Here is a 22460-nt window from a genome sequence, read left to right on the forward strand (position 1 = left end):
AAACTAGTACAGCCATTGTGTACCAGTCGCCAGGTCCTCTCTTTCTGACTTCACAGTGTCTAAGTCAGACCCTGAACGCAATATTTGGTCCTCAACAGCTCACCCGTTGCCCATAATGTGATGCTGATGTTTTAGTCTTCTTGCAGACTGGTTAAGAAAAGAAATTCATGAGTCTGAAGCTAAACTTCAAAGACAAGTCAGGCAAACAAGGCCCAGTAGCATCTATGATCAATGAATGAGCTGTGTTGCCCCTTCTGCTGAATTCCTCCCTGATGCTGGCACTCCTACACCTGAGAGGAAAAGGCTCTCAGGTAGTAGCAGTAGCCTGGCAGCACCCCTGATATTAGCCCTTCCCAGTCAAGCCTTCCAAAGCTGACCACCCACCGCTCACACCATGGGTTCTTGCTTCTGATCCATGAAACAACCCCAGAGATGTGTTGATGAGTTAGCAGCAAGCCTGACTCCTGCCTCAAACTGTGCTGCTCTGAAAGTAACTTTTTATTGAAAAGGTACATTCTGCAGTGTGCTGGGCATTGTGTGACATATACTGCTTCCAACATGAAGGTAGATTTAAAAATAAAAATGAGTCGCTTGTATCAACCCTGACATGATAGATAGATAGATAGATAGATAGATAGATAGATAGATAGATAGATAGATAGATAGATGGATGGATGGATGGATGGATGGATGGATGGATGGATGGATGGACGGACGGACGGACAGACAGACAGGCAGATAGATGAACAATAAACCAGGGAGCTATGATGGAAGAGTTCCCATATGTAACTCTCTAAAAGGCTGCTAGATATCACTCTGCATAAAGTCCACTATCGCTGCACACAAAATACCATGGCAAAGTAACCTACAGGCAGCTCTGGGGTTGTTGCATGGATTAGAAGCAAACACAATGGTGTGAATGGTGACCATCTCTGCAAAGCTTGGCTAGAGTGAGCTGATGTCACAGATAGAGCCAGGCTCTATTACTAAAAGTGTTTTCCTTTGGGGTGTGGTGGTGCCAGTATCAGTTTCAGGGGAGGGGTCTGGTGGAGGAGAGAAGGCAGTTCACTGGTCAGGAAGGTGGGCAGGGCTTTGTCTGACATGGCTTTGAAATCTTATCAACCTGAGACTGGTGTTATGTTCAGTTTTAATCTGTCAACACAAATAAGTAGCTCTCTACTAAATGGAAATAAGAATTTATTCCAGAGCCAATGAGTGACTGCGAGGCCCAAGTTCCAAAGCCAAGAAAAGAAGAGGGTTGTGGGGAGGTCAAGAGGTTGAGGAGATTACTAGGAGTCATAGGCAGATGAGACATATTAATTCACTCCAGGAAAATCCCACCACACAGACCACTAGGCAGGCAAATACCAACAGGCACACCAGCACACACAGGCAGACACAGGCAGGCAGATGTCAGCAGGCACACCAGCACACACAGGCGACACAGGCAGGCAGATGTCAGCAGGCACACCAGCACACACAGGCAGACACAGGCAGGCAGATGTCAGCAGGCACACCAGCACACACAGGCAGACACAGGCCGGCAGATGCCAATGGGCACAAAAGCACACACAGCCAGGCACACGCGGGCACCTCTCACTTTTCCTTTAAATACCTCTGCCTGCCTCTCCCACTGAACATGTGCATGCTTTGCTGGGGCATATGGATCTTCCTGCAAACTCTCTGTTTTCCCAACCTGGAGAATCTGTTTGTTGCTTAGGTCGACACTAATTGAATGACTTCTCACTCTGGCCTGTTTTCTAATTTGTGCTCTCCTGTTTCTTCCCTAATTATCTCCCCTCTAGATTAGACCTCTCTGTGACGAGCCTGACTGTCTGTTTAAATCTCACAGATAAGTCAAAGCGAAGCTGCGTGCATTCTTGGCTTGGACAGTTCTACAGCGCCTAAGATAAATTATACAGGTAATGAGCTGGACTCCCGCCATCCCTGTGGCTTGTGTAACTTGTAGATTCCAGGAGGAGGATACAGAATGAGAGACAGGCTTGTCTTGTAGAGATGGTCCAGCAAAGGAGGCTGCACTCTGCCCCGTTCATCCAGTGACCCTTCATCTCACCGTTCAGAGTATCGCTGACATTGATTATCTAGGCAGACACACACACACACACACACACACACACACACACACACACACACAGGCGCGCCACCACGGAACATCCGCTCAGCGGGATCCAGTCTGGGTTCTCCGCCAGCGGTAGGCTGACCTGCTTCTGAGGAGAGTGCTTGAATATTCTAATCAGAACAGAGAGATTAGTCAGCTCTGAAGCCCTGATTTCATTAGCCTGTGAAGAGCGGGGGGTGTCAGCCCAGACATCACAGTAATCTGGCTGGTTTTAAATAATATTACACCCCAAAGTCCCCTTAGCGCAGACCACAATGCTTTTCTGCTTCCAATTCTTCAAACATGTAGGCTGATGTATTCTACCCCCTGCCGAGCTACGCCAGCTAATGGCAAAGTCTTAATTTCATCAACTCGTGGAAATTTCTATTTCCTATCCCCATTAACACCTTAATGAATAGCACAAGGCCCAGGGCTCCACGCAGTCTTAGTGAGAGGCAGCCACCATTGGCTGGGGAGGATGGGCATGCGAAACCAGGTGTCTTTAGTCTGGGGACTAGGAAGGGGGTACATTTTAGCAAATTAATGTCCTGCAATATAGTCTTTTTCTCTTCCTTCCTAAATGAGATCCCCACACACGTGGAGTCTCTCTGGACCAGAACCAGCCTTGGAGTTATGGCAGCTCTTAGGTCACTCCGGCACGACTCCAGAACAGGCTCCTCCTGGCTCAGTTCCCCACCTGAAAAAAAGGGAAACCATAACCCTGAGTCACCTACTCGCTAGGGCACCCTGAGAGTCTGTCCATGCGCGGTGCGGTGACAGAATCAGAGAACAGCCCTGTAAAACCAAGTGGAGCCAAGAAGGACTTTCCAAAGAATGAGGGACATCCATGAATTGTCCAGAACACTGATAGAAATGAAGGTGTGGCACCCTAAGCAGGCTTTTGCTCAATTCTCTAATCTGGGGATCAACCACGTAAGAAAGCTGTCTTCCCCAGGAGTCCCAGAGGTCTGGTCAGAGAGGCCAAAGGAGAGGTCAGGGGTTGAGGGACTGCGGGTCTGTAAATCTCCCATCATCTGCAGCAGAGAGAAGACTGCCAAGAAGAGGCAGCGAGGTCTGTACTGGCAGACATCTAGGTTGCTGTGATTTGCATAAGTACGTAAGTTTGCACAGTGTGTTTAGTTGCTGTGGGCCAGCAAGGCTGTGTTTCACACTCCCACCCTCAGGGCAGCTCAGGGCTGTGCAGCTTTAGGGGGCCAATCTTGCTGGTTCTGTGCCTGGTTAAAATCAGTGCGTCCTGGCCCTGGACACTACAAGGGACGTAAGTACATATAGCTGGACCACAAGCTCCGGAATGTTACCTTGTTGCCTGCAGTGGTCACTGCATTGGCTTCTCATGGGTGTCCTCACAAATCACCACAATCTTGGGGCTCATTGTTTCCATGTGTATGTGTGCTGGGGTGTGTGAATGATGTACACACGTGTGCAGTAGCGATGGTTGATGTTGGGTCTTCGTCAGTCACTCTCCACTTTATTCATTAGTCAGGGGTTCTCTTTGAAGACAGAGCTCACAGATTTGGCTAGTCTAGCTAGGCAGCTTCCTCTGGGCTTCTCCTGGCCTCACCTCCCGAGTGCTGGCATTCTAGACAGGCCCCTATGCCTTCCAGACTTTTTAGTGAGTGTTGGAGATCCTAACTTTGGTTCTCTGACTTGCATGACAAGAGCCTTACCTGAGCCATCTTGCCAGTCCAAACTTAGGAATTAACAACAAAGGTTGTTTTCCTGCAGACCTAGAATCTACAAGCCCAAAGTCTGTGGTTGGTAGGACCTCACAAAGTCACACTCCAGGCGAGAACCCTTTGTCCCTGCATTGCTAGATTGGTGGCTTCATCACTCTAGAGCATCCTTATCATCACAGGCCTCTTCCTCCTACATCTGCGCTCATTTCTCTTCCTCATTCAATGAGGACTTGTCATTGAATGAAGGGTCCAGCAAACCCAGGATAAGCTCATCTTGAGTTCCCTGCCCAAATGAAATCAAGTTTCAAATGAGGTTCCAGGCAGACAAGATTTTCAGGAGTCACGACCCAACCTATCACCCCAATGCTATCCACCCTCTGCCCCCTAAATCTGCATGTCCATTCCAGGTAGTTACTGATGGTTCTCTTAGTCTGAGATGTGCTATGCTATCAGGAGAGCAGATATTACCTACTCAACCCAACCGTTTAGTTACTTGTCAGATAGCACCTGGGTAATCAAAACAATTAGGTCTATAACCCTAGAAACACAGGCCATTCCCAGAAGATTCCAGAGTTTTCCAAGCTGACTACATGGCTGCCCGAGCCAGATAGAACTTCCGCCAGACAGAGTGGGACCCGAGTACTTGCTTATGCCGGAGGCTACAGTGATTGGAACAGACTCACAGTAGGAGGGCATCTGTGTGACTGTGACTTGTCTGTGTTGTTAAGCTTGTGCCTGCACATGACAAAGCCATAGGTTCTCAACTTTATAAAGTTTCTGTGCAACTCTAAAGACTGGTTGGGAAAAAAATGATAACACAACCATAAATAACAAAGCAAGAATACCACGTAAAACTAGTTCCCTGGTTTGTGACCAGCTGGTTCCCATGACTCCATCTCTCTTGGCAAATGTCAACACTGTCTTGCTTACTGTGCTCATTGCTGGGCCTCCCTCCTGCCTCCTCTTTCCATCTATCTTCCTCTTGTTTTTCCTCAATCTCTCTTTCTCTCTCTCTCTCTCTCTCTCTCTCTCTCTCTCTCTCTCTCTCTCATACACACACACACACACACACACACACACACACACACACACCACACACAGGTGGAGGGTGTCAGGCAGTGGCCTGGACTGTGGCATAAACTAGACATACAGGACCCAAAGAGAAATGACTACTAAACTTGACTAAAGGTGAGACGATTCTTTGGGGTTCCTGTTTCATAAAAGAGTCTGCAAGACATTCTGCAGAATATAAAAAAAAAGTGACTAAATTGTCTTAAAAATTTCCTGCTTCATAAAAAAGTCTGCTGGATACTATGAACCTGAAGGCCAAAAATGGATGCCCCAACAGTACAGAAAAACTTTGGGTGATTGTCCAGGCAGTGAGATGTCTCTGTCAATTCTAGAGTTTTGGAAGTTGCTTACAATGCACTTTCTGTTTACTTATGCAATATTATATCCTTCTAGAGTCTTTGATGGAGTTAAAGAATAGATAGATAGTTATAGTTTTCCTTAGTTATAATAAAAGATAAAGTAAATAAAAATATTGTAACTGTAATTCTTGCTTGATACCTGTTATATATAATTTTACTATGTTAAAGTTAAAACCTTCCCTTTTATTTAAACAGAAAAGGGGAGGTGATGTGGGAGCTCCTTCTGTATGTTACTTATATTGGTTAATGAATAAAAAAACTGCCTTGGCCTGATAGGGCAAAACTTAGGTAGGTGGAGAAGACAAAACTGAATTCTGGGAGGAAGAAAGCAGGGTCAGAGATATGCCATGGATCAGCCAAAGACAAATGCTGGGAATTTTACCCGGTAAGCCACTGCCATGTGACGATACACAAATTAATAGAAATGGGTTAAATTAATATGTAAGAATTAGCCAATAAGAAACTAGAGCTAATGGACTAAGCAATGATTTAATGAATACAGTTTCTGTGTGGTTATTTCAGGGCTAAACTGGGACGAACAAGCAGCGCGTCCTTGCAACAGGAGCATGTTCTCTCAGATGCAGCTGAAAAGGCTGTGGCTTTCCCCAGGCCTCATAATGCACACACCACCTTTATGAGCAGCTGAATGGACCTACTGTTCTCCAAATACAATTGAGAGAGCACTAAGTCTCCATCCAAGTTGGATTAGTCAGAATTCTCTAGAAGAGCAGAACAGATAGGATGGATATACACCAATAAGGGATTTATCAGTTTAGTCTACACAGAATGTTCAGAGTAGTCCAACAGTCTACCTCCTATCTGAGAAGCTGAGCACCCAGTAGTTGCTCAGTCCACGGGGCTGTTTACCTCAGCTATCTCAACCTAGTGTTGAAAACTCAAAGAATTCCTGGAGATCTGTTGTTGTCAGTCTACACTGGAAGCCCAAAGAAACCGGCTTCCATATTAGAGAAGGAATCAGCAGCATAAATGAACTTGACCTTGGAAGTAAAGACCAAGCAAGCAAAGAAGCAAAACCTTCCTCCCTCCATGTCTTGCTATCTGGACCTACAGATGGTGCTGCCCATGTTTACGGTGGCACTGCCCACTGTAATCAGACGTTCCTTTGGGCCACCAGCTCACAAAACTGGCATAGAGACTTATTATTAATTATGAAAATTTTGCCTTATCTTAGGCTTGTTTCTAACTGGTTCTTATAACTCAGATTAACTCACATTTTTAAATTAATGTTCTTTCATGGCTTGGTTCTTTTACTCTGTCCTGCCCATCCTGCTTCCTCCATGTCTGGCTAGGACTCCATCTTTCTTCTTCTCCAAGTCTTCTCTGTTCCCAGAAGTCCCACCTAACCTCTTCCTGTGTGGCTAATGGCCATTCTGCTCTTTATTAAACCAATCACAGTGACACATCTTCACACAGCATAAAGGAATATTCTGCACCAGCCCACCACAACTGACAGCAAAGAGTATTCCCCACAGACATGCCCACAGGCCAACCTGACCTAGGCAGTCCCTTGGTAAGATTCCGTTCCCAGGTCAATCCAGGCTGTGTTGGCTCTACTGATGAACCAGCATGGTCCTCTTTCAAGAATCACTTGTATTTGCCACCATTAACCCCTTCTTTCCAGGCAAGGGTCACAGACTGGGTGTCACCTGAGCATGCCAGGTGACATCTATCAAAGTACACAAATTTGGCTCAAAGAAAGTTCTGAAAAGAAAAGGGAGGAGGAAATATTGATGGAACAATCCACCTGGGGTCAGGAACACAGAGCCCCCACAACTCCTCAACAAATGACAGGAAAGACAGCACAGCCAACACAAGCACCCAAGCATTGCCCTTCGCATGAAATGGCACAGGAGCTCTAGCACCGATGCTGGGATGGAAACAAAGCATCCCAGTTCTGCAGGGTTGTGCGTAGAGCTGCACCTAAGTCCCGGAGTTCAGCGAGGTAAGACAAGGCCAGTGGAAGAGCCCCCCCCCACCCCCCAGCGTGGTCCCGCTCCCAATGCTGTAATGAAGCAATTCAAGCTCAGGATTCACATGTGGGGGGGGGGGAGTCTAGCACGGATAATCTCCCACCATGGCTTGGACACCATCCCAATGCTGTTATGAAGCTGTCATACATGTGTGAACATGGCCACCTAGGGCTAGGCAATTTCCTCATGGTGATTGACAAGCAGGTGGCAGTGGTCAGCCCCCAGCTTCCTGGAATCATTGCTTGTCCTTGGCTCTGCCCTGAAGGCCTCCCCAAGGTGACTGGGCAACAAGCAGGTGGCAGTGGTCAGCCTCCACCTTCCTGGAGATGTTGCTTGTCCTTAATCCTGTCTTTGGCAGCCTCCCAAGAGATGTGCAGCTAACCTCCAGCATAAACCATTTAAATGGTCCCTAAAACTCCCTGTTGTTTTGAAACCAGAAACAAAAACAACCCTTTCTCTCATTAGTGTGCTAAGTTAACAACAGTTTGTCCTGTATCTACTGTGCACCAAGTCAGCCAGCTTGGTGTTGCCCTGAATGGGAACCGAATGGCTGCTGTGCTTGTTTAACTCAGACTCAGCCCACCGCCTTGCCTCCAGGCCTCCAAAAATAGAGGGGCATATAGAGCAACACACACACACACACACACACACACACACACACACACACACACCAATCTCCTGCTAGGGCTGGGCCTTGAAGCAGGTTAAGGAGCGGGGACAGGGGAATGTCCCTATGCAGACTGGTGTGGAGTACAGTAGAAGGCTGGTATCAGCCCAGACACTGCCCAGCTCTGGGCTGAGGCTTCCATAGCATGACTGACAGAGTGTGAGGGGACACTGTATCAAGGGTCCTGGGGGCTGCATTTGGTAAAGCCTCTGGAGGTCAGAGTCTCACCAGCATTGTGACACCTCAAGTTGAATCCCAGGGTCCAGGAACAGGCAAGACAGCCAAGGGCTATATCCAGCAAAGTCTAAGCTATGGTCAGTGTGCCCCCTGAGCAGGCCATAGTGGGGGTCAAGCAGCCATTCCTCTCAATGCAGAGAATACTGTGTCATAGGATGGCATGAAAGGGGAAGCCACGGCTTTCCCTGAACTTCCCCATTGATCCTAGCTGTCTGGGGTTGTGACCTTTCAGAGCAAGGGAACCATTACATCCCTCTGCTCTACTCCAGGTCTCTACATGGTTGTGCCCTGTGTCCTCCCAACTGAAACTAGTTTCTTTAATTATAGAAGAAGTTTATAAGTAATAAATAGTTTCCAGGTAGGGGATATAAAGACCCTGCTGCAGGAAGAGCTTGAAGTGACAGCAAGCACAGCAATGACACTGAGGAGGGGACCTCCACTTCACAGTAGAGGAAGCTGTATCTTTGGGGCTCCAGGACAATCATGGTCAACTTCAGTCCTGCCAGAACTAGTGGGCTGAGAGGACTCCAGGCTATAAAAAAACAATCATAATATTTTTGTAGCATTAATATGGATTGTTTACACTAATATGTTAATCCAAAATAATTGCAAAATGACCAAAACTCATCTAGGTGTTAATATGGAAGCAATTAACAAAATGTTTTATGTTCATAAATATTAAAAATAATTAATATTAATTTTAATGACAATGCTAATAATGTAAATAAATAAAAGACCAGGAGGTCCTATACCAGACATAAGCATCCCCTCCTGGGATGTAAGTGGGTCTCCTACACTAATGGAGCAAAGTCTGGCCTTGTGGCTTTCTATTCTTTCCACACCAGGAGAGCTCATCTGAGAAGCTAGACAGGGTACATTGAAGTGTGTACACACACACACACACACACACACACACACACACACACACACACACAATTGCCAAGGTCTTAATGCTGGACTCCAATTCTGCTTCAGAACAAGAAGGCAGGAGACTGGTATGTCATGGTGGAGCCATCTGTCAGAGGCCAGCATGTTAGGTTCTGTCCACTCCCATGACTGGTGAGTCCGCACCACACAGCAGGCTGCAAGACCTGGGTTGGCATGCCTTCAGCTTGCTATCTCCTCACATTCATCAGGTAGATGACGGCCAATACCTTCTGATGTCACAGGGCTCTATCCCCGGAATGGACACAGGACACAGAAGCCAGTACTCGAAAGATGGTCAGGCTAAGAGTGGGTGTTAGAAACGAAACCCCGACTAGAAAACAAAGTTTGGGGTAGAGCTCAGGGGCACCACACAGCTCCCACTACTGCCCTTGCTCTGTCTCAGGCCCCAACAGCCTGGAGCACTTCACTTGATGCCTGAGAAACGGCCTTTCTTTGTCATCCAGGTACCACCCTGGCCTGAGCATTCAGGACTGACCATAACCCCTTAACTTCCTTGTTGGAGGAGGGAGGCCGCTTGTTCTTCCCAGCTACCTGGCTAGCTTAGACCTAAAATAATCACACAGAAATCGTATTAATTAAATCACTGCTCAGCCCATTAGTTCTAACTTCTTATTGGGTAACTCTTTTGTATTAATTTAACCCATTTCTATTTATCTGTATATCACCATGAGGTCATGGCCTACCAGCAAAGTTTTAGTACGTCTATCTCCGGTGGTGGCTCCATGGTGTCTCTCTGACTCCACCTTTTTTTCTCCCAGCATTCAGCCTAGCTTTCTCTGCCTACCTAAGTTCTGCCTTGCTATAGGTCCAAAGCAGTTTCTTTATTCATTAATGGTAATCACAGCACACAGAGGGGACTCCCACATCACTTCCCTGCTTTGAATGGACAAATCAGTCTTCCTCAACTAAACCAAGCTTCTTCTCAAACATGCTTTCTCCTCCTAAGGGGAGGTGACGCCATTAGTCGAAAACCCCATCTACAGATTTTCCATTTGGTGTCTAGCTAAGCTCTGACAGGCAAGGGTGCCCGTGCCAGAAGGACCTCCTGGGAAGACACTGTGCACATTCTGCTGGGGGCACCTGGATCCTTCTGGAAAAGGGCATAGAATGCCAGAGCAGGAGTAAGAGGGGTTTGGACAGCCATGCTTTCCTAGAGGGCACACTGGAAGCACAGGTACTGATCACAGCCCACACCCAGCATGAATGGTCACCAGACTTTTCATCTTGAGTGTCCCCCTGATTCCCAGTTCCTGCAAATGGGAGCTCAACTCTGGCGTTTTCAGCATTGGAGCACACAGGGTGAAGAATAATAGCTTTGAAGTTGCAAGATGGCTTTGAAGAGAGAGGGAAACAGGAGAAAGAGGAAAGAGGCTTCTTAGAGGCACTGTGAGCCACTGAACACACTCAGAATGTCTCTCTCCCCAGTAGTGGCCAAACCTGGCACCAGTCTTTCTATCGTATCCTACCCAGCTCACCTGGGGACATTACCCCATGCCTCCCACTCAACCTGCCCCAGGTCCCATCCCTAACACAAAGCTTGGCCTATATCGCTCCATCTCTCTTCTCTCCATCTTTGGGGTCATGGGAGAGCAGTCGGGTGGGATGATTGGGTCCCTGTCTGAGTTCAGCAAACCTAGCAGCTATTCAGTTCCCACTGAGGGCAGCACCAAGCAGTGCTGGCTTAGGACGTGGTAGGTACTAAAAGAGGACCCTAGCAAAGGGTTGGGCAAGAAGATCAAAACTATGGTGGGGGTTGGGCAGAAAGATGTCTTGGAATGTCACCTTCAGCAAGTCACCTCAGTCTGAAGAAGAATTCCCCCCAGCCAGGGAGAAACACACAGCACTAGAGAAAGGGGAAACATGAGTCAGCCAGGACCTGAGCAATAGAATGATGTCTAGTAACGCAATACCTACTCCCACTGAATTACTGTTGTATTTATTAATGTTTTTCTTTAACATTTAAATTTTATTGTTGTATTTGTGTGTGTGTGAGTGTGTATGTGTGTGTATATGTGTGTGTGTGTGTGTGTGTGTGTGTGTGTGAGAGAGAGAGAGAGAGAGAGAGAGAGAGAGAGAGAGAGAGAGAGAGAATGTGTACAGGCACGGATGCCATATGTAAAGATTGGAGAATAACTTTGTTGATTGACTTCTCTCCTTCCGCCTTTACGAGGGTCCCATGGATCAAACTCAGGTCTCTGTGTCTGCACAGGAAGCGTGCTACCAGCTGAGCCATCTTGCTGGCCCATTGCTGTATTTTCACTCTTGTGGAACAAAAGAAGAGACAGTTGGGAGGCTTCTGGAGAACCAGCTAAACAGGACCCTGGAGACCTCCTGTGCCTTCATGGCCAACCGGCCAGTCACTTTGATGGCTGAGAACAAGATGTGCTTTTTTTAAGTTTGTGCTCCATCTGTCTGTCGGTCTGTCTGTCTGTCTGTCTGCCTGTCTGTCTTTATATATTTATTGAATAGGACCTAGAGCCTCACACATACAGATTAAATGTTCTGGGTGTAAGCTATACCAGTATGAGCTTTAAAGTCAGGTACCTACTGTCTCTACCTCTGAAGAACAGAAGCCTAGAGATTCTCTGAAGACTAAATAGTGCTTGGTGTGGCAAATAACCAGCAGGGGACCCATTTTGGGGTGGAACCCTCTCCTGGGATCTGGCTGCTCTGAGAAGGTGGACATGTGCCAAGGGCCAGGGCCAGATGATCCATAGGGGGCGTCTGCGACATTTTCTTATTGAAGGTGCTCTGTGGACAGACATCCCTCCTCGACTCCTTTCAACATGCCAGATCTCTGTGAGTTTAAAGCCAGGCTGATCTCAATTGCAAGTTCCAGTACAGCCAACTTTCTAGCCAAGAATCCAAAGCTTCACACGACCTAGGCATTTCACCAGTGATGGGGTATCTGCTATGAAAATGAGATGGTTCCTGGAGGAGAGGAATGGGTACCTTACGATGAGAACTGGTCTCCAAAACTCTAGCAGGGGTCAGAGGACTGGAAGCTTCTGCCTCTGGTCTCCGGGAAAGGAGGGGCTGGAGACGCTCATACCACATGATTTGAGAAATTGTGCCTGTGTTTCTAAACACCCATGCATCTGGGACATGAGATAGGAGGGCTTCCTGGTTAGTGAACACATGGGGAAACCTAAGAGGGCTGGCACCCCAAAGCCAAAGAGCCTTCCAGACACTGCCCAACACACCTCTCCATCTACACCCTCTAGTGAAGAGACCACCCCAAGTCCCATGCTCTGTTGAGATATTCTAGGATCAGGCACCTTAAGCCTTTTCACAGCCCTTGGTGTCCCTAGTTTCTACGAGACTCACTATGTAGAAATACATAAAACAGATGTACAGTAATACAATAAAGTGCAAACCAAATGTTGATAACAAATCATAAAGAAACTGTTTAAAAAAAACCCTCTTTTAAAGAAGGCATACATGTAATTCCACCTCTTATTAAAAGTGAAGGCAAATTTGCAGACTAATAAGATGGATGTGCTTGTTTGTCTACTGAAATACAAACCAAAGATAAATTTATCTGATACACGTTGAAAAAGAGCGGAAGGAAGAAAAGGTAAGTCTTATTTTCTGTGGTCAAACCATTGTGCAAGCAGAAGACTTGGAAAATATGGTGAAACACGGAGAGTCATAGCACTCAATAGTCTTCAGTCTGCACTGAAGGGTTTAGGCAGCATCTGTTCACACTATGCAGGCAAACAGCCCATGCAGCAGGACAGCCCATGCAGCAGGACAACCCATGCAGTAGAACAACCTTGCAGTGGACCGGCCTGTGCAGCAGAACAGCCTGTGCAGTGGCGCAGGCAACCATCAACCTGACTTCATGGGACACTTTGTTTTTAGTTTTGTTTGTTTTTTTGTTTTTTGGGTTTTTTTCTGCTTATTGTAAGTTTGGAAACCTTTTACCATTGACAAATATTTAGAGATAGCCCCCCCACACACACACACACAAGCACACTTAGTTCAGCAACCCTTCACAGACTTGCAACCCAGTTTAAGAAGCTTTGTTCTCAGGAATCTCCTGTAAAGTGGGAGGGGTTGAGAATCCTGAAATTAACAGACAAAAGCACAGAAATGTGGGGATCCTGGGGTCCTGTTTGTAGTAAATGTCCTTGTCACTGGACTCTGTGCTCCACCCAGGGACTGAGTTAACCAAGGGGATAGCATCAGAGTTGAGCTGATGGCCACCCCACCACCACCACTGTGTCTAAGAGAGGCACGGTGAGTACCACCTTCATTCCTGCCTCAAGCTCCAAGCAACACTCAGAGGCAGAGCCCAGGCTGCTCAGAGGCAGAGCTCTTGCAACAAGCACACAGTTTTGGAACCTGCCACAAAAATCAGGACTCTTTGAAGGAATCTACCTTCCGGCAGTAAAGGTCCAGGAACTCCTTCAGTGATAACTGGGAAACGGGATCAAAGCTTCATTTCAAGGATCAAAGGAAAACAGAGCAGGAGAGATGCAATCGTGCTGCCAACGTGATAAAAGGCATTAATGACATATCTGGGAGACGGAAGTTCCCGTTCCTTCCCTAGGGCCCATGCGCTTCTCCAGGACTTAGCTATTCCTGGAATTCATTAATTAAACCTAATTAGGTCTACCAGCCCAGAGGAGGCCTTCCTCGGCATGCTCAGGGTTAGCACAAGGGCTAAGAAGCTGGGGTTTTAATTGTAGACCTTACTCCTCGGAGGACAGACATTTCTGAGAAGGGCTTCCTGAGGGAGCCACAGTACAGCTAGCTGCGGCCTAAGAGAAGACATGAGCAGAGGACCACAGACTCATCAGCTCCATCCTCACGAGTCAAACAGAGAAAGAGCCGCAGAGGAAAACAGTGAGCAAATCCAAAGTCCTCTGAGAGAGGAGGGTGATCCTGGTATGTGCTCAACACCAGGCTGTCCTCTGAGGCTCCAGACTGCCGAGAACTGAGGAAGCAAACAATTCAAGGCAGCAGCTTCGAGCCCATCCACTCCTTCCTCTGCCTTTGCTGTTTTCCCTCTGTCAGCTATTACCCAGGCCACTGACTTCACAGATTGTTAAATCCTCAGTTAGTCTAAATAGCACGCGTTCCACTGTGCTCCAAGTTATGTGTTGGCTAGCAACCTTCATTAATATTAATTAAAGCAGAGATGGGACACGGGGCCTTTGATCAGCCAACACCTACACTGTTTATAAGTGAAGTGGTTTCTCCCAAACCCAGATTATCCAATACAATTTCCGTCATCTCAAAAACACCTATTCCCAGAGTTTCTGTGAATCTGTCAATCATAAAATTCCTTTAAAGATCTACAGGCTTCAGAAGAAAGTAGAGTGTCAATAGCTCAGTGGTGGAAGCCCACGGCATTGATTTAATAAAAACAACCCTGTCATCACATGAGCCTGGTTGCTAGCACCCATGTCCCCTCTCTGATCTCTTAGGAGCAGTATGAAACCACCCAGACTATGTCTTACCTCCTCCCCCCAAAAAAGAAAAAAGACTTTAATTGCTTGTGTATTTGATATATGATAAAGTATGTTTGTGTGTTCATATATTGTTTGTGTGAATGTGGACATAATTGTGTCAACAGTGTACATGGGGAGGGTCAAAGGGCAACCACAGATGTCAGTCTTTGATCTCTACTTTCTTGAGACGGGATCTCTTATCCATTCCTGTCTATTCCAGGCTATCTGGCCAGTGACTGTCTGGGGTACCTTAGTTACATTTATGTTGTAATAAAACCCATCATCAAAGTCAACTTAAGGAAGAGAATGCTTATTTTGGCTTATAGTTTTGGACGGATACGAGTCCATCATGGTGGGAGGCATAGCCAACAAGTGGCAGGCATGGTGACAGGGAGGGAAGCTGAGAGCTCACGTCTTCAAATATAAGCAGGAAACAGAGAGTGAACTGGAAGTGGTGCAAGGCTTTTAATCTCAGAACCTGCCTTCGGTGATGTAATTCCTCCAGCAAGCCTGCACCACCTAAAACTCTCCAAAGAGCACCATCGACTGCACAACAAATAACCTGAGATTATGGGGAACAATCTGCATTCAACCCAAATTGATTGCATACAGTGATTCTGTCTCTGCCTCCTATCTGCCGTAGGAGTGTTGGAATTACAGATTCAAGCTACCATGACCAGCTTTGTGTGAGTTCTGGGAATTTGAACTCGGGTCCTCATGCTAGTACTTTATCTACTGAACCATCTCCCCAGCATGGTTATTATACATAGGAATAATTTATATATACATACATTATATGTGTGTATATACATATATGTATATATGTGTGTGTGTATATATATACTTTCATTTTTTTCTGCTGAACATAAAATTTGTTTTGCAGGGAAGTCCTCTGTTTTATATTAAAATGCTAATCCAAGGTATAGTTTGTTTGATTCAGTTATTGCACGATAGAAAATAATAAATCAGTGTTACGGAATATTTGAAAGTGTGGCAGTCACCAGGCCGCAGGTTCTTAGGAGGACGCGGTCACACCGAATGTGGTAGCCGCCCTGAACCACCATCACAGAACAGCTGAGTAGACCCAAGGCTGGTGGAGAGCAGCAGACACCCTCATGGAAGTCCCTTGGCAGGAAAACTCTGTCCCTGAAGCTGAGCCATGGGCTCATGTCTGTCACCTTGTCTAGCCAGTTTTCCTCTTCCATCAGGGTACCAGCTGAAGAGCACCTTTGGGAAGGACAGGTCGCTGGGCTCCAGTCTTGGGAGCACCATCATTTCTGAGATCAGGTTCCGCTCTCTGGCTGCACACCTGGCTAAGCTTCTCTGCCGGTGATGACCTGCACACAGCAGCCCCGGGCAAGGCCAGCCTGTGCCAGGGAAATGAGATTGAATATGAGCTCTGTAATCAGTAGCCTGTTTACAGGCACACAGAGCCCTGCTCCTCCCAGGTGGTGGCTCTGAGCATGGCTGGCCCAGAGGGTCTCAGGGATATGCACAGGAAGTCCTAAGCAAATGATACCTGCGGTGCCTTTGGATGGCAAGTGCATCCTTCCCCCTTGGCCAGTAACTCTCTCCTCGCAACTCAGCATCCTATCTGGATCAGAGGTCACCTCCATGCCAGTCCAACAGTGCAAGTTCTTCCCCACAGAGCTGCCAGCAAACAGACTGTGTGGGGTTTTGCCTGCTCTGTTCATTCCCTTCAGGAGACGTCCCAGCCCCTCTCCACGTGTGTTCCCAGCCCCAGTGCACACGCAGTCTGAACACTCAAGGACTATTAACTTGAACGGAACCTAGAACCTGCAGGCATTAAACATAAAAGCCAGAGTACTATATTCCAGGGGATGTAAAACCAGGCCCTGGGCTGCATGGATCCTGCTCACATCTCCATGCAGACTCCTAACAGGACAACTTCCTCCAGGAGTGGATAAAGCTTGACTGGTATCATCCAGTTTTCCTCGTCGGCTAAAATGCTTGGTGTCATTTTCTATTTCCACAAATGTGCTCAAAGTCTTCATTTGGAAAATTGAATTACGTTAGAAAATTCTGCTTCCTCAGAGTCATAGATACAAGGATGGCACATAGAGATGTCAACAGCGAAATCGAATATCAATTCCAAACATCGGCTTTGGGAGTTTTAATGCTTTCTCCATAGCTCAGTTCCCCTCCAAAAAAAATATTTCTCACATGTTGGCTAAATATCATCTTAACTTTGAAGGTTTGGATTAAATGTATTGATTTTTGCAGACATATATCCCAGGCAGCATACTCCAAGACCCTCTTGTCATCATAAAAAAGATCAGAAATTTTGAAATACATTCTTTTACAAAAGAAAAATTATGTTTAGGTTAGGTAAATCTTTTAGCTGCAAAATATTTTCACGATGACATTCCATTCCCTTGCAAAGTGTTGTAAAGTTTTCCCCTTTATTCCAAAGTTCTTGCTTTGATGCACTTAGGCACGTGACCGAGTTCTAAGGTACTTTGTGCAACTGCAGGCTAGAAGCTGAAGCGATTCTACTGTCTCTGTCAGGGTCCAAAACTTCTTTGTTCTCACTCAATCTTAAATGGCGTCCAGGGCTTTGGGCTGATCGTACCAAAGTGTTACTTTGTATCGAGAAGCTGTGCAAAGAACATATGCTGTATTGGTTAATTTGCTTGTCAGTTTGATGGGGTTTGGAATTACCACGGTAATTAACCTCTGAACATGTCTGCAAGAGATTTTCTGGATTGGGTTAATCTAAATGGGAAGATCGACCCTGAATTTGAGTGACATCATTCTGTGGGCTGGGGTCTCAGCTGAGTTAAAAGGAGACCAGCGACAGGCCAAGAAATGGCTTAGTTGATAAGCGCTTTTGTTATTCTTCCAGAGAATCCGAGAGAGGAGGGGATTTTAGGGAAAATACGCCACCCTTGACTGCTTTGTGACTGGTTGATGAGGGTAAACTGGGGGCTACATCGATCTTTCAGTCTCTTACCTGTGTGTCAGCAGCAAGGGGAGAGGTAGCAGGTCCCTGGAAGTGCTGTGTGCTGAAACCGTGTCTAGAGCGCCTCCTAGCGGGAACGTGCAGCATGACCGCTGGCATACAGAAGACCCAGAATCAGGCCTTCCTCAGCTCCGATGCCAAGACCATGCACCACTCCTGACCCTGAAGACTCAGGGAGCAGGGGTGGGGAACTGGGGAGGGTGGGGGACTGCTGTCCTCACAATTCAGGCTTTAGTTTAAAGATCATACTTTTTCTAATGTCACATTTGTGAAGGAAAAAAATTTAAGCTCTCTAGAATCATTTAGTATTTGTTCTATTCTGGGCTTAGAAAAAAATATATATCCCTGAGGGTAAAACTAATTAGAGAGAGTTGTAGCAAACACCCTGAGCCACAGCCTTTTCTGAAAGGTACTGTGGGAAAAGGCAGGAGGGATAAAGGACCACAAGGCAAGAGTGCCCTCCTCCCAAAGCCAGATCCAGCCCTAACCTATGTCTTAGGGGTTAAGGAGTTACCTGTAAGAATTTTTGATGCTGAAGAAGACAGGGTTACCCAGATCCAGCCCCAGCAGTGAGTGGTAGAGGCAGAGAAGGCAGGGTGCCAGGCCCTGAGACACCCTCTCAGCACATGCCACACTGGGCACCTTTCAGACAAGCTACCACCCCTTCAACCTTTTTGCAAATAGCAACAGTTCAAGGGAAGATGAGGGAATGAAGCTCTGGGTCGATAGTGGCCTCAAAGGCTACAGCCTGGGTCTAGCTCCTAGATTTGTGAGTCTGAGTGTGTTCAGAAAGAAGGGCTTTGTTGATCTAACCATGTTAGCTCGCAAAAGATCAGCCTGGATTTAAGGCGGATTCTCTTCCCAGTGAATTGGCGCCTTTTTAAATCAAAGGAAAACATTAGGGCTGGCAGGACGGTTCTGTGAGTAAAAGCACTTGCCTTCCATATAAACCTCAGACCTGGAAGGAGATCCCTATAACCCACATGCAAAAGCCAGATGTTGCGGTACACATCTGTAATCCAGCATGGCTAATGTAATATGGGAGGCAGAGGCAGAAGAATCATCCAGTAACGTACCAGCCAGCTACCCTGGAGTATGCCGTAAGCATGCCTTAACAGGTTGAAGGTGAGAATGGACACCTAGAAGCCACCCTCTGTCAGTCACATGCTCCCACAAAACACACACACAATTATAAACAAGAAAAACAAAGTGGGACTTTTTTTAAGAGGAAGAAAATGGAGTTGTGACACAGAGCCATAATAGCAAGAAGGCCATATGAAGATGGAGACAGACCAGAGAGGTTGGAATATAAGCCTTGGGTTGTGAGCGGTAGCCAGAAGCTGCAAGAGCCGTGGAGCAGATGCTTCCCCAAGCCCCAGATGTCCTGCTGACACCTTAACCTGGGCGCCCAGCCTCCAGAGCTGTACAGCAACGGGTCTGTGTGGTTGTACAAACCCTGGCCCATGGCCACCTGCTGCAGTTGCTCTAGGGAGTCGGCCTGGTTTAGAAGCAGAGCACTTTACAGGTGGCGCTTAAACTGGAACCTGACTTCTAAAGAGAGCTATGTGGAAGCCGTTGCTATGGAGAGGATGAACAGGGCATTCCTGGACAGAGGTGGTAATGTTTGACAGCTGGTGACCAGCCCTTTCATCCCTAGAAAGGCTAACGAAGCTATTGGGGAACATCTGGAATGTCACATGGACAGCTATCACTGCCCCTTGGTGTGTGGTGGAAGTCACTAGTCACTATCTGCCTCCCTCGCATCCTTCACTCCCTAGTCATCTCCGGTCCCCTCCCAAACTCTGCAGAAACCCCTCCTGGAGACTCCTGGGGCCTTGAAACAGTTCCAGTTGCTGGAGCGAGATGATTCCCAGGTGACATTATGCGACATTCTACTCTTATGGGGAACCTAGCATCCTTTGCCTCCTGAACAGTTCAGCCTAGACCTTCTAACATACAGCCACACCCAGGTCAGCATTTATCCCTGATTTGTTTAACAGTGAGGGGCTAAACTTAGGGACCTGTGCGTGTGACATGTGTGCTCTACCACGGAGCTACATCGCAGTCTTGCTATACAGGCCCAGCTGACCTTGAACTTGTTCTGTAGCCCACACTGGTCATGAGCTTACAGTCCTCCTGCCTCAACCTCCAGACTACTGCTGTTAGAAGTGAGTGCCAACATGCATTTTTAATTATTTTTAATGAAGCAGCAGTAGCGAATGCTGAGCGGAGAGACACTTGTTGAGTTGGGTATACCCAGCTGTACTCCCAGCCTGGCTTTGCCATCTGGGAGCCACAGGTGTAGCAGCCAGTACTCACTATCAGTATACAGAGGTGATGAGAAACACCCAGAGCCAGCCTTGCCCTCCCTGATGGTCCCTGCTGTCCACTGTGACAAGCCTGGTAACAAAAGCCCATTTAAAAGAACACTCTCCTCATTTACCTGGCTAATTAAGATAGTGCGGCCTACGAAAAGGAAATAATTCAAGATGACATTTTCAATTTATCAACAATAAAATACAACTTTGAAAACAATTTGGGGTAATTTGCTGAAAAACTAAATATAACACCACATCCTGAAACCATTTTTTTTTCCTCTCTCCCAGAAAACAACAGTGGTACTCAATTAACCAAGCCACATTCCTGAAGGGATAGTCTGTCCTTAAGATGCAAGGTGACTTCCGGAGAAGCCAGCACAGTGGCACAATGCTCGTGACAGGATCTAACACCAGGCTCTATCTTTAGATTAAACTCCCAGATGGTGGGAAAATCACCTGTGGAAACCCTGTTTGCAGAGTCCCGTGAAGGACGTGGCTCCTACCCACACAGCTCCCCCCAGGAATCCTCCCCTGTCAAAGTCCCTGTGATGGAAGATGTATCCTCATTCAGCCCAAACCTTTAGCTGACATCCATAGGGGGTCTGTCAAAGGGTTCCCACCATGCCACCCTTCTGACATCTTCCCCAACTCACACCTTGACTCCAGCTGTGGCCCCAGGAGGCCCTGCTGTGTTTCTAACCATGGAAACGAAAGCCTCTGGGTAGTGGTTAAGCAACCCAGCATGCACAGGGCTCCAGCTAGGTTTAGATCCAGACCTTTGACCTTGCTTGGGCTGGCAGTCTTTCTCTGAGTCTGGGCTGACTTGGGGTCTCCTGCTTCCTGATCCAGAAGGAGTATCACATCCTTGCTCCTGGTTCGGAAGGAGTATCACACATCCTTGCTCATGATCCAGAAGGAGTATCACACATCCTTGCTCCTGATCCAGAAGGAGTATCACACATCCTTGCTCCTGATCCAGAAGGCGTATCACATCCTTGCTGCTGGTTCGGAAGCGGTACCACATCCTATGCAAGGCTTGGGTATCTTTATTCCAGCACTGCAGGCAGTTACCTCCAAAGGCTGTTCAAATACAAAATGCACACACACCTCTTACGTGTTCACACACTTAGTCTCCAGACGGTGGCACTGCTTTTGGAAGTCTGTGGAACAATTACGAAGAGAGGTTCTCGATGGAGAAAGCAGACTGTGGGGGGCGGGGGGCAGGCCTGAAGTCTGCAGCTCACCCCACTTCCCATCCTCGCTCTGCTTTCTGATCTTCAGATGTGAGTAAGCAGCTGCTGGCTGCTGCAAACTCCCACGGCCATGGAGCCGCCTGCTGCCATGATGGGCTCTAGCCTCCAAAACCACGAGGCAAAATAAAGCTTCCCTCCCTCAAGCTGCCTGTTTTCAGGCATTTGCTCACAGTGATAAGCAGCATAGCTAAAACAGATAGAGTCAGAATCTGGATGCACCCAGGCCACTGGAACCAAGAGTTGGCTGGCTCTGCCGTGTAAAGAGGAAGGACTCAGCTCCAACCCAGTCCAGAGAGTGGAGAGGTCATCCTCAGCAGTGTTTGAGCACACAACCATAATAGACACGCCCATGCCCTCCCACATTCATACTCCGTGCACACACACACACACACACACACACACACACGAAGCCCACATTCACTTATCTTCATCAAGAGACTCCACCCAGCCCTGTCTGACAGGCACTGCTCAGGGACTCCCTGATGGATGTGGCCCGTAGGACAGGAGACAGCTGAAGATTTCCAGCCAGCTTTGGCTGTCCAGGAGAAATGTGGAGACGAGACAGAGCCGAGAAAGAGGCAAGCAGATGGAGTCAGGCGGCCTGGGCCTCCTTCCCCTGTGCCCATCTTTAGAGCTGGACTCTCAGAGGATCTCCTGAGTGGTGTCCTGGAGCCTATGGCATGGCCTTCCTGAGAACTAAGACCCTTTCGTGGGACACTCATCACAGAGCCGTCTCCAGGTGCAATGAGAGGCTCAGGAGGAAGTGGATGGCGGGAAAGGCGTGTCCTCTGTGCAGGGTCAACAAACACTCGGCACAAAGTGCACTTCCCCCAGACGATGCCCTCCCACTGGCAAGGACAGAGCATTTGAAATTAAATGCCTTTCACCTACTCTGTTCACAGGCTCTCTACTCTGCTCAGGCAGGAGTGAGAGCTCGTAAATCTCTCCATGCATTTATCATCACTGCCTGCTGCCCGTTGTTCCTCATACTTCTTCCGCCATATTGCAGACACGGCCCTGATAGTAGACAGACAGTTAATCACCAGGTCTGCACAGCGCTGGTGAGTCCCAGCATCTTGATGCCAGCAACTAAAAATCAGGTCAAAGGTTGTCAAAGAAACAACCTTTTTTCCTGGTTGTTTCCATTACCAGCTAGTGAGCCAGGCACCTGAATACACCAAACGCTAAAAAGGTAGAGATGCAGCTTCTCCATAATGGTGACAGAGGAGGTGGCCTTAAAATCATGAGAATGGTGGACATATTTCAAGGACTCTGGAATAAAACCCACCATAGATATAGCACCCCACAGATCAGAACAGCAAGGGCTCAAAGTACACTGCTCATGGGGGCATAAATTG

At 47.4% G+C, this 22460-nt stretch overlaps 1 long non-coding RNA gene across 1 annotated transcript; it reads right to left on the bottom strand.

The window, feature by feature from the left end:
- Window positions 1–14434: 14434 nt before the first annotated feature.
- LOC146893502 (uncharacterized) lies at window positions 14435–21865 on the bottom strand. The gene is made up of 3 exons (XR_015003125.2): window positions 20505–21865; window positions 17523–17623; window positions 14435–17166 (listed from the first exon to the last, which is right to left on the bottom strand). It is a non-coding gene; the product is annotated as an uncharacterized LOC146893502 (long non-coding RNA).
- Between the last annotated feature and the right edge of the window lie 595 nt (window positions 21866–22460).

The sequence above is a fragment of the Myodes glareolus genome, chromosome 7, assembly GCF_982192425.1.
Source record: "Myodes glareolus chromosome 7, mMyoGla1.1, whole genome shotgun sequence".
NCBI lineage: Eukaryota > Metazoa > Chordata > Mammalia > Rodentia > Cricetidae > Myodes > Myodes glareolus.